We start from the raw sequence: 13,691 nt of genomic DNA, 5'->3' as shown, positions 1-13,691 counted from the left end.
TGACCCTTTGTAGATTAACGTGGTAAAATAACCGTTAGAAACAATTTTTTTATAACGTAGCTAATAAAAAATCAAGAAAACCTGAAAATCAGAAAATAAGTCTAGTGGTCTAGAACTCTACCAAATAGCTGATTTAAAGTTCAACAGTCGGGACCCATAAGAATTTTTGAGCTGGTCACGATTTGAATGGGTCCCGACTGTAGAACTTTAAATTAGCTACTTGACAGAGTTCTAGACCACTACACTTATTTCTTCCTTTTAGTTTTTTTTTTTTTTAATGTAATGTTTTATTTTATACTTTTTTGATATTTCTGTGGAAATGGTAGATTAAAAGTATTATAACCCATATGTTAAAATCCGTCCAGACGTTTAGGCTGCAGCGAGGACCAAAGAAATGGACATACATACATACATGCATACACTCGAAAAACATAACCCTCCTTCGGGCAGTCGGGTAAGAAAAGCGATTTTTATGCCGAAACACCCTGACCCTTAAATAAAAAAGAAGTTTGATCGAGCCTTAAAGTTACAGTCTGGACATCATATAGCATGCCCAATTATCCACATAAGTACCTACATATACTTGATTAAAAGACTGTGTGATTCGCTCAACTTAATTCGTGTTATTGCACAACAAAATCTATCAGTGAAGTCAACCAATCGTCTTTCACCACAAAAACAGTAAAAAGTATTGATTTTTCAGTATCAACATGCGACACCCGTGTCGTGTCATTTGTCGACTGGTACCAGAATACATCAATAAAGTCCTTCTTAGTTTTATTATAAGCTAACTAGCTTTTACCCGCCGGTTTGCTCTCGTGAACCATATAGTCTGGCAGTTTAATTAGAGTGGGGGATTTTACGAAAATTCCCTCTGGAATCCCCAAGAATCACATTGTGATCTTCATTTGCGTTGTATGAACAAAAGCCGTGATTTGATGTCTCGGATCTAGACTTAGCGATTGAGATTGCAGAATTTACTTACATGCACATCCCGATCTCGCATAAAAAGTAGCTTATGTCTTACTTAGAAGATCAACCTAACTATACCTAGGTACTTACCAAAATTGTATCACCACCAAAAACATTTCATGTAGGGAAAATTTGCAGCCAAGTTTTATAAGGTCAGACAGAACTGAACTGTAAGGTTTCGCTGTAAAAAGTTATCAAATTCCAGGAAAAGTTAAGCCTCTAAGCCCTGACTTTACTAACCTTACAACTTGGTTTAAAGACTTGGTTTGGCTTAGCCTTAATTTCTTACCACATCGGCCAGGCTAGATTGTCCGATGGAATTATTTAAATACGGTAGGAAATTACTGGTCTACAATGTTATGCAATAATAATGAAACGTAATGAAACGGCCAAATAAAATAATGTCTAAAGTTTCAAAAGTAGGTCAATGAAACATATGTGTATTTCATTATGATCATAAACTACATCTTATTCTGTAAATTTGGGATTTTAATATTACCTAGGACAACACTATGAGAGTTTGAAAATGAGATGAAATGGTTCGAGATAGGTAGTGCCCTGTCTTCTTGTTTATTCGTCTTGACGGGAGCACTGCCGAGCCCCAAAACCAAATGACACGCATACATACACCCACACACGCACACTATCAAACTTTCACATTCATAATATTGGTTGGATGAGGTCGCATGTTACCATAAAAACCATGGACTGCGTAAAGGTGCATTACTTTCTAAATCTCTTTGTAATATGTAACATAGGAACATTCATAGGAAATAATGTTAACTAGGATATGGAATTCAAAAACATGTGATAAACTCTAAACGTTTCTATAATTAGCTTTAATCAAGGTAAAGTCAGCCTTGACATTATTATAACTAATCATTGTCACGTAGAGGCCTCTTGCTGCCTAAAATCTCAGAAGAGTCAGATATTGATCAAATATTCTGTCAACAAAAACTCATAATATAAATCTAAGAATTTGAAGGAAAAAACATTATATTAAATTAGTCGGAACGATAACATTCTTGATAACAGATCTAATTCAAGACGACGTTTTATTTCGATATACAAAACCTGCTTTGATCAGGGATGCAGTCTACGCAAGTAACTAAAAGTAAACGTCAGTCTTTAGAAAAAAAAACGCAAATAACCGCAACACTTAGCGGCAAATTCAGAACTAACGAGACTTTACGTAAGCTGCTGGTAGCTGGGGATATGGGAAATGTCGGCCTTTTATATTTCTAGCTTTGAGGTCATTATAACGTCGGCCTTTTAGTAACTCCTTACTTAAGTATGTGAAAGAACTTTCTTTTAATCGCGGTTATGGGTTAGTTTAGTCCCAGCAAAGACGCAATTTCTAAAGAAACTTCATCAGACGATATTTTAAAACGCAATTAAAATATCCTCAGAACCGGTGCTTTCAAGGGTATTTCATATCCTTTTCATCAGTGAAAAAAATCTCAAATACCCAAAGTAAGTAATTTACAAAAATATATCCTTTAATACTATCACTCGCAGAGATTGCTACTAAAGCCGTATTTTATTGCGATCCTTACGACACTTATCAAGTGAGAGATTGTTCGTTTGGCGAGCTGAACTTGCCTTAAGTAATTGGGTATTTACTCTAACGTGAACATAAAATCGAATCGAATGCTCGACCTTCTTTAAATCGAATAGAATATGCAGATGTTATCAGCCGTCGTCGCGTGCTCTACATACCTACTGTTGTGAGAATAATAAACCCAATATTGAATTCTTTCTTCTTTTGTTTCGAAAGTGGCTGAAATAAATTTACTAAGGTCGAGATTACATTGCCGCAGAGAGATCAGAACCGGGCACTGGAATTGGCACTGGATCGTTTTATTTAAATAGGGTATAAAGTTTTCTGGGAATAGTGTTTATTTTCTGGAAATTATAACGGCTGCTTCAATTTAGATGGACACGCTTCAAGCAAGTGACATTTAATTGACCTGTTCCTAGTTAGGAGAGATCAGATGAAAGGTAGGATTTTCATCGGAAACATTCGTTGCTAGATAGCTTTGGCTCGCGAACCTCTAGTAAGTATCTCATAAAACTAACGTCTACGTAAGAAAGCCATATTTCTGAGCAAATATGAATTCCATATTTTACGAGTTTAATATAGAACCCTAAAAATAAGTTTCCGGATAAGGCGACACCTGCAACTGTAAATAGGTCAGATCGGATCAAGAGCGCGCTATATCGAGAGCCGTAGACCGTCTGACATTGGACTTGCCTGTCCTCTGTCTGAGTAGGTGAACTATAATGTACATACGGTTCCAAAATTAATGTTTTTTTTTTATGTAACAGCAGACAAACGAGCAGACGGTTCACCTGATATTAAGGTGATCCACGTCGCCCATCGTCACAGTACCATCAGGACTGCATATACGTTGCAGGCCTTGCAAGAAATAGTACACTCGCTAATTTGAAGGTTTTGGAGTTGGAACCACCTCGGCTGCCAAACTGTTCCATTACAAATAAAAACTTGAATTTAGAAACAAAAGCCTCTTAGATCCTCAATGTACATTACACGTCAAAATTGATATACCCGTTGGCCCTTATACATGATTCTTTAAGCAGCGTTATGTCTGATTCGGCCGCTGGATCTTAGCATTACCTAATAAAGCCGGATTTACAAAGTTTTAAAGCAAAAATTACTTTAGGCGCCTTTTCTCAGCAGGACTTGTCATTTGTCATTTGTCTGCAGTTTGTAATAAATAAGAATAGATATTTATTACATGGAATTTGGCGCCCCCTTAGAATTGGCGCCCAGGGAGCGCGTCCTGGTTTGCCCCCTAGATCCGGCCCTGTCACTAAGCTGGAACTATACATATAGTATCAGTAATTTGAACTCGTGCTACGCTGTAGTCTTTGTAGGTAGAAAGAGATGATGAATGGATGAACGCCCAGGCGTCAGAGAATTGTTGAATAAAAATATTCATCCCACACCTACTTTAGATACTAGTTAATCAGATTGTAAACAGATGCATAATAAACCAATGAAGCTTTTATGAAGCTGCCACACGAGCCGTAAATCAGACAAAATCAAAAGTTGGAAAACTTATTACAAATCTTTTAAAAGTCACTATTTTCTCTGAGCTTAACGTTACGTACAGATTTTATCGGAACAAACGAACGAAGTCAGCTATTGGCAAGCTGGTAATGGAAATGTCAACTCGAGTAATATCAATTCAACAACGATGCAGGCGGGCGTCTAAACGACTGCATTGTCATGAAATCGGAATGACCACGGGAAATGTCTTTGCTTTGATAGGTTTTCTTTAATGCTGTACGCTCCGCTCCATATTAAATGCCTTGTACAGTTTTACTGGAGTAAATTAAACGTGGATTAGCAGTTTATTTTTGCAGACCATTCTTAGCATAAAACTATGTAGAATAAGCAGGTATTAAATACACCGCTTTTTGCATCTTTATCATGTGATTATGGTCTTGCAGTTTGAGTGGCAAAATAGTCAACTTTAATGTAAATTCCCTCCCCGTTGGAACTCTCTGGTGCCGAAGCTCAGCAGTTTTTTGGCTGACGTAAACAGAATACAGAACAAGAAAACAAGTTTAGTATTTTGAGACTTCTCTCGTTCCGGGTCGTGAATTACAAACATAAAAATGCCTAGTTTGGGATTCCAAACATATAGTTTCTACAATGTGCCTTTTCGAACACCGAACACAATAACCCCTAAGTAACACCAAGGCGTTTCATAGAGGAGGTTTTAAGTTAATTGATATGGACCTCTACAAAGTAATGCCTGATTCCATAAATTAGAGGAAAAGAATTGCACACTTGCTTAGAACTAAGTGAGTAAAATTTCTTTTAACAAAACATAAGACATCCCAAGATAATTATCTAAATGCGAATATAATTACAAAACACTGCATGGAATGAATAAGGACTGTACTAAGCTGCTGTCTTCGTAATTGAGCGGTATAAGTACGTCGTCCACATAACTTAAGACTCTCGTGTAATGATCGTCTTTAACAAAGAGAGTTCAAACATTTTGGCCAAGATAACTAGACGGGAAGATCATCTAGACCAGACCACGTTCGGTATTAATTGAAAGCCCTCATCGGGCAGTTGTATTCCAACAGAGTGATCATAGCCGTGGTATGCAAACCCGCATCGCAATGCTAATTAATTGGCTCGAAATCTGATTTGATAACAATTGTTATCATCAAACCAGTGGGATAAGGGGAAACGATGTGGTTAGATTGACGACATTGATGCTCCTTTGATTGGTCGGTTTAATTAGAATTGTTTATTATAGGACAAATGTTAGATAGCGCTTTGTTTACGAGTGGATGAAATGCAATTAAGTCACTGTTACGAATGTTTACCTATTAACCTATGTAAGGTATTATACATCGTGCTATTTTTGATTTCAGTTAACTTTAAGGGTTTAACAGGTCATAATGAAGTTAATTTCTCCAATACATGGTTGGCCTTACTCATGCTTCTCGTACTCTTACTGTTTAAATATAATCAAGGATTAAGATACTTAATTAACTATGCGCAGTTAACAGTGTGAAAGTTTTTTAAAATGTGTAAGTAAAGTCGTGTCTTTAATTCATACATTTTAAGCAAAAGAAGCAAAGAAGAAAGAAGAGGCAACTGGAGGTCTATGGGGGAGGCCTATGTCCAACAGTGGACGTCCTATGGCTGATATGAAGATGATGATGATGAAGCAAAAGAAGCGTGTACCTAATTGTAAACTTATATAGTAATTGAAAAAAAAATTTTTGTTTTGTCCGAAAAGTTAAACACCTCTACTTATTACCAGGTAGTTTTTATCAAAGAAACCCAGACGTTTATCGAAGTAAACGGAAATCAAGAAAAACATCGTGTATAATTTATAGTTTAAAGCATGTACATGTTCTCATTAGACATCCGACATTATAAAGAGAATGTTCTCAGATTATCGGTGGACACTTACAAGGTTGTACGTAGTTGTACGTTGTTTCGCAGACTACATTTGAATAGAATTTCGTTTAACAGATATTTTTTCTGATATTATTGTTTCATACAATGATCAATACATGGAACACTTACTTTGAAGAAATTTGTATCATTGATTTTTGTTACAAATAAAATTCATTATTTAGGTATTCATTTCATAGAATAACAAATCAAATATTCTTTATTCTTATATTATTTAGTTGAAATAAAACTTATTACAAAGAAAAACATTTCATGTGGTGGTAGTTTCTAAACTTTCAAATTCATACCTGCGACAAAATGCATACCCTCCTATAACGGTAGCGATTCACTTTCTGGTAGGCTCACAGTTCTAACCTAACCTACTTTTCTGGTAGCGATTCGCTTTATGGTGAGGTCACAGCTCTAACCCAACCTAACCTACTTTTCTGGTAGTGATTCGCTTTCTGGTGGGTCACAGTTCTAACCTAACATAACCTACTCTCTGGTAGCGATTCGCTTTCTGGTGGGGTCACAGTTCTAACCTAACCTAACCTACTCTCTGGTAGCGATTCACTTTCTGGTAGGCTCACAGTTCTAACCTAACCTAACCTACTTTTCTGGTAGCGATTCGCTTTATGGTGAGGTCACAGCTCTAATGTAATCAAATCTAACCTACATAAAATTTCTATATTAAAATGTGTTAATTTTTATTAAATTATGGACAACATAACGTCTATTTTTACATTTTCGTTAAAACAAAAATATCGTGAATAAATAAACCGAAAAAAACCAAAAATAATTCAATGGTTTGACACAATTGTTAAATAAAATAATTTATTTAAAATTCATTGAATTATTTTTCTATTAAATATGTTTAATTCAAGTAAATAGTAATTGAAACAATAATATTCGAAGTAAAAATACAAGGACTAAATATTATATGAAACATTTTCTGCGAAACGAAATTCTGTGAAATTTCTGTCTGTGAAAGAAGGGGCACCCACTTACAAGCTTACCTTTATAGATAAGTACCTAACTAATTAATTAGTTGTAGATTATTGTTATGGTAGCTCAAGAAAATTGCGCAATCTGCTGTTGAGAGTTCTTAAATGAATCGCTATAATACGTTAAACACTTTGAACTCTGGTTTCAAAAACTGTTTGAGCAAATACAATTTACAAATACCTGCTCAATGCGTGCATAAAAAATATGTATACATACATGTTCAGTTCAATGCTCAAGCGATTGGAAAGAGTGACGATATTCTTATCGGCCATTATTTTTATCAGCGAGCGCGCTGTGAGCACCATTATGGATATGCTTAAGGCCCATATAGACGTCGCAATCGCAATCTGCCGATACTCGAACGAGTCGAAAGAGTTCGAGGGCATCGTTAAATTTTAATCATATGAGATAAAGTCGTCAAAATCAGAATTCAAGAGCACCTCAACATTATAACAAGTGAGTTAGGATTTTTAAAAGGTTTTATTTGACTTTCCCTGTTTGTTATCGTTGTTGGGTCAAATCTTGCACGTTCATTTTGACCCACTTCCAGTGGTCGGATTTACTTTAAAATTGGTATACATATGTAATTTTGATGACAATGCAAGTACAGTTAACAAAAAATACTGTTAGCATAAAAAACTTGTAAATATTCAAAACGATTTTTTAACGGAAACTTATTTCTTTATATCTACGCTACTCGGTATAAATAATGCGTGTAGACATGACAGAAACATGTGAGGTTCAGCTACGTAACTCGCAAAGGCAACTCACATAGACGCTTTGGCTTTCTACGCGTCATTTAAAGTCTTAGAAGCTTGTTAAACTTCGATCGGCCTACTTGTACCGGCTCTGTTAAATAATGAATACGAGCTATTGATTGATTCCATCGCCACAGCAACGGCGCCACAACCTATACCACTTAAGAAGTTTACAAAACATGCGTGGGGTGACGTTGAATTTCTTAAATGACTTGTTTCAAAATATTTTATATTGGCTTACTGTAACTTTTGCTGTCGTGCACGCTAAATTAAAAGTTAATCTGACCACTGGAACTGGGTGAAGTTAGACTAGTATGATTTGACCTAAACAAACTGACAAATAAATTTTGGAAATTGCATAAAAGCTTGTAAAAAGTGGCTACAGTGATAATTTTACCTGACTTCTTGTTGAAAAGCAGGGGTGTGTAATGATCGGTATAAAAATAGGTTATATATTTTCATTTGATATAACACCATTTGACATTATTTTCAAAGGTTATAAACGCTCATTGTATATAATAAACGTTTGGTATAATATTAAACTATCTATTTTTACTTTGTATAATTATCATTTGGTATACAAGTCATATTATATAACTATCAAGCGGTATAATTGGGTAAGTAATACGAGATATTCAGATATAATATCAGTTGATATAAAGATTAAAGCATATAATATTCATTCGCCTAAGATTAAAAAACTAATAGTTCATTAAAAACTTTGATGCAAGCAAACAAGCAAGCTAACCATTCATTTTTTCCGTTCTGTTACAAAAAAATACCTAACATCGAAGGCAAAGGTGGAGCTACGCTACGCTTCGCTCCCACCTTAGCCTTCTGAACTAACCTATCCAAGTCGCTTCTGCTCAGTCTCGCCTTGTTCGCTCGCTTCGCTCGCTCGCCGCCCCATAATTTAACCTGGCATTATGTCCCTAATACATTACATCCAAAACAGTTATGCTAACTGTGCTTTAGATAAAACAAGCGTTATATCATTAGTTTATTATAGGAAATATGCATTATATTTAAAGTATGTTAATTTTATGCGATGTAATGATTATTATATAAAACCATAAGTAGGTATGTATTATTATATTTATCCGTTGCTTAGTACCCATAATACAAGCTTTGCTAAGCTTACTTTGGGACTAGGTCAATTGGTGTGAATTGTCCCGAGATATTTATTTATTTATTTATAATGATATCATTTTTAAATATATTATTTGTTGTTTTACAATTCAAAAATTATATCAAACATTTTTATAGCCATCCGCACCCGAAAAGCAGTACCCCCCTTACAAGTTAAAGGTTTGTATGTTGAACCGTTACAAAGAAAAAAAAGAAAAGAAAGGTAGGAATGCTAACAAAAAAAAATATTTCGCCCCATCTTCATAACAATTAAATACCTAGGTATACAAATTTCAAACTCGGAAAGTTAATAGCCATAAAATATACTGCCAATCAATAAATAAATAGTAAAAACTAACAAACGTCGGTCTTAGGGAAATAATTAAGACTTTTTTAATCGTCTGGCAGCGGGTGCATGTAGGTAGGTACTCAATGAACTTGTAATATACGGTAGTAAAGAAGACACACGACTGTCCGAGCAAGCGATTTATTCCAACTAAACTAGTTTGACAAAATAATAAGATAATAAGTTGTACCTGCATTATAAACATAAGCGGGTGGGTATACTACACGTACATCTCATCATCCCCCCTTTTACATTTTCCCACTTTTTTTTTGTCCTAGCAAGCGATTTATTCCAACTAAACTAGTTTGACAATAATTAGTTGTACCTGCTATTATAAACATAAGCGGGTGGGTATACTACACAGTACATCTCAGAACTTAAACAAGTCAGTTTGATTTTTATTATTATTATTTTTATTTAATAGTATTTTGCCTCTTACTGTACGGAACCCTGTGTCCACTTGGCCGGTTTTTATGTCCATGGCAGTGTTGTTTTTTTTTCTGAATGCGTAACCTGTTATAATGACACTTTTTTAGTCACACGCCTCTATAGGCCTCTCTATAACCCTCAAAAGGCATATTTATTTCATTAAAAAAATGCAGCAACTTCCACCTAATTAATCACTTTAAAAGCACAACGAAACTGGAATTAAATTTGCGAAAGCCTAACCTAATGTGGCGCGTCGAGTCAGTGTTGCCGAGGCATTAAAATAAGAGGATTAAACCGAACATAGGAATCATTTTAGTTCAGCAACAGATTAAACTAAATGCACGCAGGGACAATAAATGTTGTCGACGGCTGAAATTACGGGGCGCGGAACTTTTAGGACTGTTTTAAACTCTTTATTTAAGTAAAGATAAAAAAGGTTGTAAGGTAAACGTAAGCAATAATATGATGGCTAAGCTGAACACAGGAATCATTTTAGTTCAGCGGCAGATTAAACTAAGTGCGCGTTGGGATAATAAAGGTTGTCGACGGCTGAAATTGCGTTACGTCTCCAGGGGAACGGAACTTTTAGTGCTTGTTTTAAACTCTTTATTTACGTAATGATAAAAAAGGTTGTAATGTAAACGTAAGCAATAATACGATGGTTAAGCCGAACACAGGCATCATTTTAGTTCAGCGACCGATTAAACTAAATGCGCGCTGGGATAATAAAGGTTGTCGACGCCTGAAATTATGTTACGTTTCCAAGGGAGCGAAACTTTTAGCACTGTTTTAAATTCTTTATTATGCAAATATAGAAATTGTAACGCAAGTACTTACAAAATATGTCAATGAGAATGTCAATTCGAACTAAATATCGCTTCGCTTTTTCTTTCACGACGCGGACTGCTAAGGAATGCTGTTTTCTGGATAACTACAATTTAGGTACTTATATAAAGCCATACCAACTACTGTTACAGAACTAGTGTTCAATATCTTCTGCTTCATCTGAACTTATCAAAGTCAAAGTCAAAGTCAAAATATCTTTATTCAATTTAGGCTATAACAAGCACTTATGAATGTCAAAAAAAATCTACCACCGGTTCGGAAAAACCTCTGCTGAGAAGAATCCGGCAAGAAACTCAACGAGGTATATATATATATTTTTTAAAACAGATTTACAATATTATTAAATGATATGTATACATCACAAGTATTTAACACAACTTTATTTTTAACACAGTAGGTTCGCTATTTGAAGGGATCGCTAATGCGGATCGGAATTATTTCCAAATATCCCTGTCCATGATATAATCATTAACTTTATAATACGCCTTTGATATTAATGTCTTCTTGACAATAGATCTGAATTTTGTATCCGTTGTAATAGAAGTTATCGCTGGACAGGTTTTAGTAATAATAAATAATTCGAACTCTTATTTTTACATTATGATCTTGATGTTTAAACTCATTGTCCTGAACCTTAATGACATTAAAAAAAAATCCTTTTAAACGAGGTTAAAAGCGAAGTAATTACGATATCGAAACGTTAAAATAATATATAATTAAAAAATCCTTTCCTCGCGAGCGATGCTACCGCATACAGTATTTTTATTAATATGAATTGTACAAATTACATAGTTGTTTACGCCTACAGAGGATTAGGCTGCGAAAGAATATTACCCCAATGCGCTTACAATGAACACTTAATTAATGATGAGGATCCTACATAATAACAATATTGGAGGGAAAAAAAGGTTGTTTATTTCTGCCATCTACTTAATCGCTGTAGCAAAATAATTACTCAATCAAGCAAATGATGCGGTCTTGTAATGTTCTTAGATAAATAAATAAATAATTAATTGATTCAGACACTACAACTACAAGCCTATATACGTCCTACTACAGGGTACAGGCCTCCTCTTAAAAGGCTTGGGCCATAGTTCCCACGCGGGCTCAATGTGCATTGGGAACTTCACAGACACCTTCGAATTTTGTCGCAGATGTGTGCAGGTTTCCTCACGATATTTTCCTTCACCGTAAAGTTCAAAATTAGATTTCAAAAAATTAAATCATTGCTGTTGTTGCAAAGTTAAACGCAAACAAGCGAAAATGGGATTAAATGATAATTCGACCGTCGCGTCGTCAGCAAAGCGCCTTCAACCGCTTTTCTTCCGTTTAAAAACTTCTCTATTAGATTTTAAAAGTTATGAAGGCGTCAAAAAGGTAGATTGAAAAGGCTGAAGTTGAGTGTAAACAATTAGCCACCCTTATTGTAATCATCATCAGCATACCGGACCAATCGGTCGCAGCATTTGGGCACAGGTCTCCTCCAAGAATGAGAGGGCTTGGGCTGAAGTTCCCACGCAGGCCCAGTACAGTATACAACACTATTATTAACCCCCGACACAAGAAGAAGAGTGGTATGAGTTTGATGTCAAAGTCTGTCCGTCTCTCTGTAGGTAGCATCGCAGCTCTAATCCGGATGGACTGATTTCGATGCATTTTTTTACGTGAAAGCGAGTTTTCTTACAGTGATTCTTAGCCATGGTTCATTAAAATCGTATCAGCCGTTTTTGAGATACCGATCTTCGGAATGAAAATGGCGGGGTCTTTTCAACTTTCCTAAGTTGTATTTTTGTAAAAATGTGACGATAATGACCGCTCTTTCGCTTTGTGGCCTCTTACCAATAAAAAGTTCGCATATTATTCATATTCATGCATACTCGTACAGATGATTAGTAGGAAAACTTGTGACTTTCTTTTAAGATTGGCCTTTTCAGGGCCTGTTTAACCACTCTCTGCTAAGCTCCTGTTAATTCACTTAACAAATGCCGTCTCTATTTAAAAAAAAAAAGTTTTTTTGTCAGGTAAATAGACTTTACATTTTATTTCGATTAACCCTTTATAAGGCAAAGACGATTTAGCGACCACATGCATTGATTTGGAAATTCTACCTTATTCTTTTAGTAATAAGTTACAATATTCATTGTAATTATTGAGAATACTACTAGCTTTAAAAACATCCTTTGCTAGGTATCTATTCGATAGCTGCTTTTGATTCTGTGATAGTATGTTCCAATAACTGGGGCCTTACCTATAAAGGGTTAAACTGTTTGCATCCCACTAATGCCTGTCGCGTAAATTAAAATAAACTTTTGGTAGGAGGAAGCCCATGTCCAACAGTGGACGTCCAACAGCTGATACGATGATGATGATAAGCTGGAATATATTGGGCGTTTAAAAAAGCACGCTTTCGAAACGCTCGTGCTGAACGCTTGGTCACAACCTACGTCCATCACATACGATAAGTACCTACACAGTCGTCTATAACAGCCCTTATAGCGCCCGTCTTCGGACATAGGCCTCCTCTCTACTTTTCCAGTCTTGCCTATTCATTGCCACTCTCATCCAGTTTACGCCAGCTTGTTGCCGGATATCATCTATCCATCTTTTTGGTGGTCATCCTCTACCGCGGGTGTTAGCACGGGGTCTCCACTCCAGGACTTTTCTCGCCCAACGGCTGTGGTCCATTCTAGCAACACACACACAGTCGTTAGGCGACTTTTAAGTTTACCTCGTTAGTAATTACGCAGCCAATGTGCTGTTTGTAGGGGTCTATATCGGATGGCATACAATTATTAGTCCTATCGTTAACGTCTTTTGTCCTAATAACGTATGGCATACACTTTGTTCCGCATATTTTTGATTGTCCGAAATTGTTGCTCCTATTATCGTTTGTCCTAAATATTATTTGTTCTATCGTTTGATGTGGCTAAGATTCAACTGTCGAATGATTGATGTGCATAATTGTATTTGTTATATTATAGTAGGGATCGTTTAGGGATAACAAAAAGCCCGCCTTAGCCTTCTAACCTAACCTATCCGAGTCGGGGTGCCCCGGAAGGTCTTGCTCGCTCGCTTCGCTCGCTCGCTTCAACATATGGGTTTTAGGGGGTTTTATGATAGGAATATTATGCTATAGGTAGTTAGATTTTAGAGTTATCAATATTAGGACTAACGAGTAGTATGCCATTCAACAGTAAGTATGCCAAACATTCTCGGTCAAACATTTTTAGGACAAAAAACGTTATGCGATACAACA

The 13,691-nt window shown here is 35.8% G+C and overlaps 1 protein-coding gene across 9 annotated transcripts in view; it reads right to left on the bottom strand.

The window, feature by feature from the left end:
• The window catches only part of ASPP (Ankyrin-repeat, SH3-domain, and Proline-rich-region containing Protein), a 388,674-nt gene that overhangs the window by 33,807 nt on the left and 341,176 nt on the right, over positions 1–13,691 (bottom strand). The window lies entirely within an intron of this gene.

This window comes from Choristoneura fumiferana, chromosome 7 (assembly GCF_025370935.1).
Source record: "Choristoneura fumiferana chromosome 7, NRCan_CFum_1, whole genome shotgun sequence".
NCBI classification, from domain to species: Eukaryota; Metazoa; Arthropoda; class Insecta; order Lepidoptera; family Tortricidae; genus Choristoneura; species Choristoneura fumiferana.
Note: the sequence above shows the minus strand (reverse complement) of the source record. Positions and strands in the feature narration are given on the sequence as shown.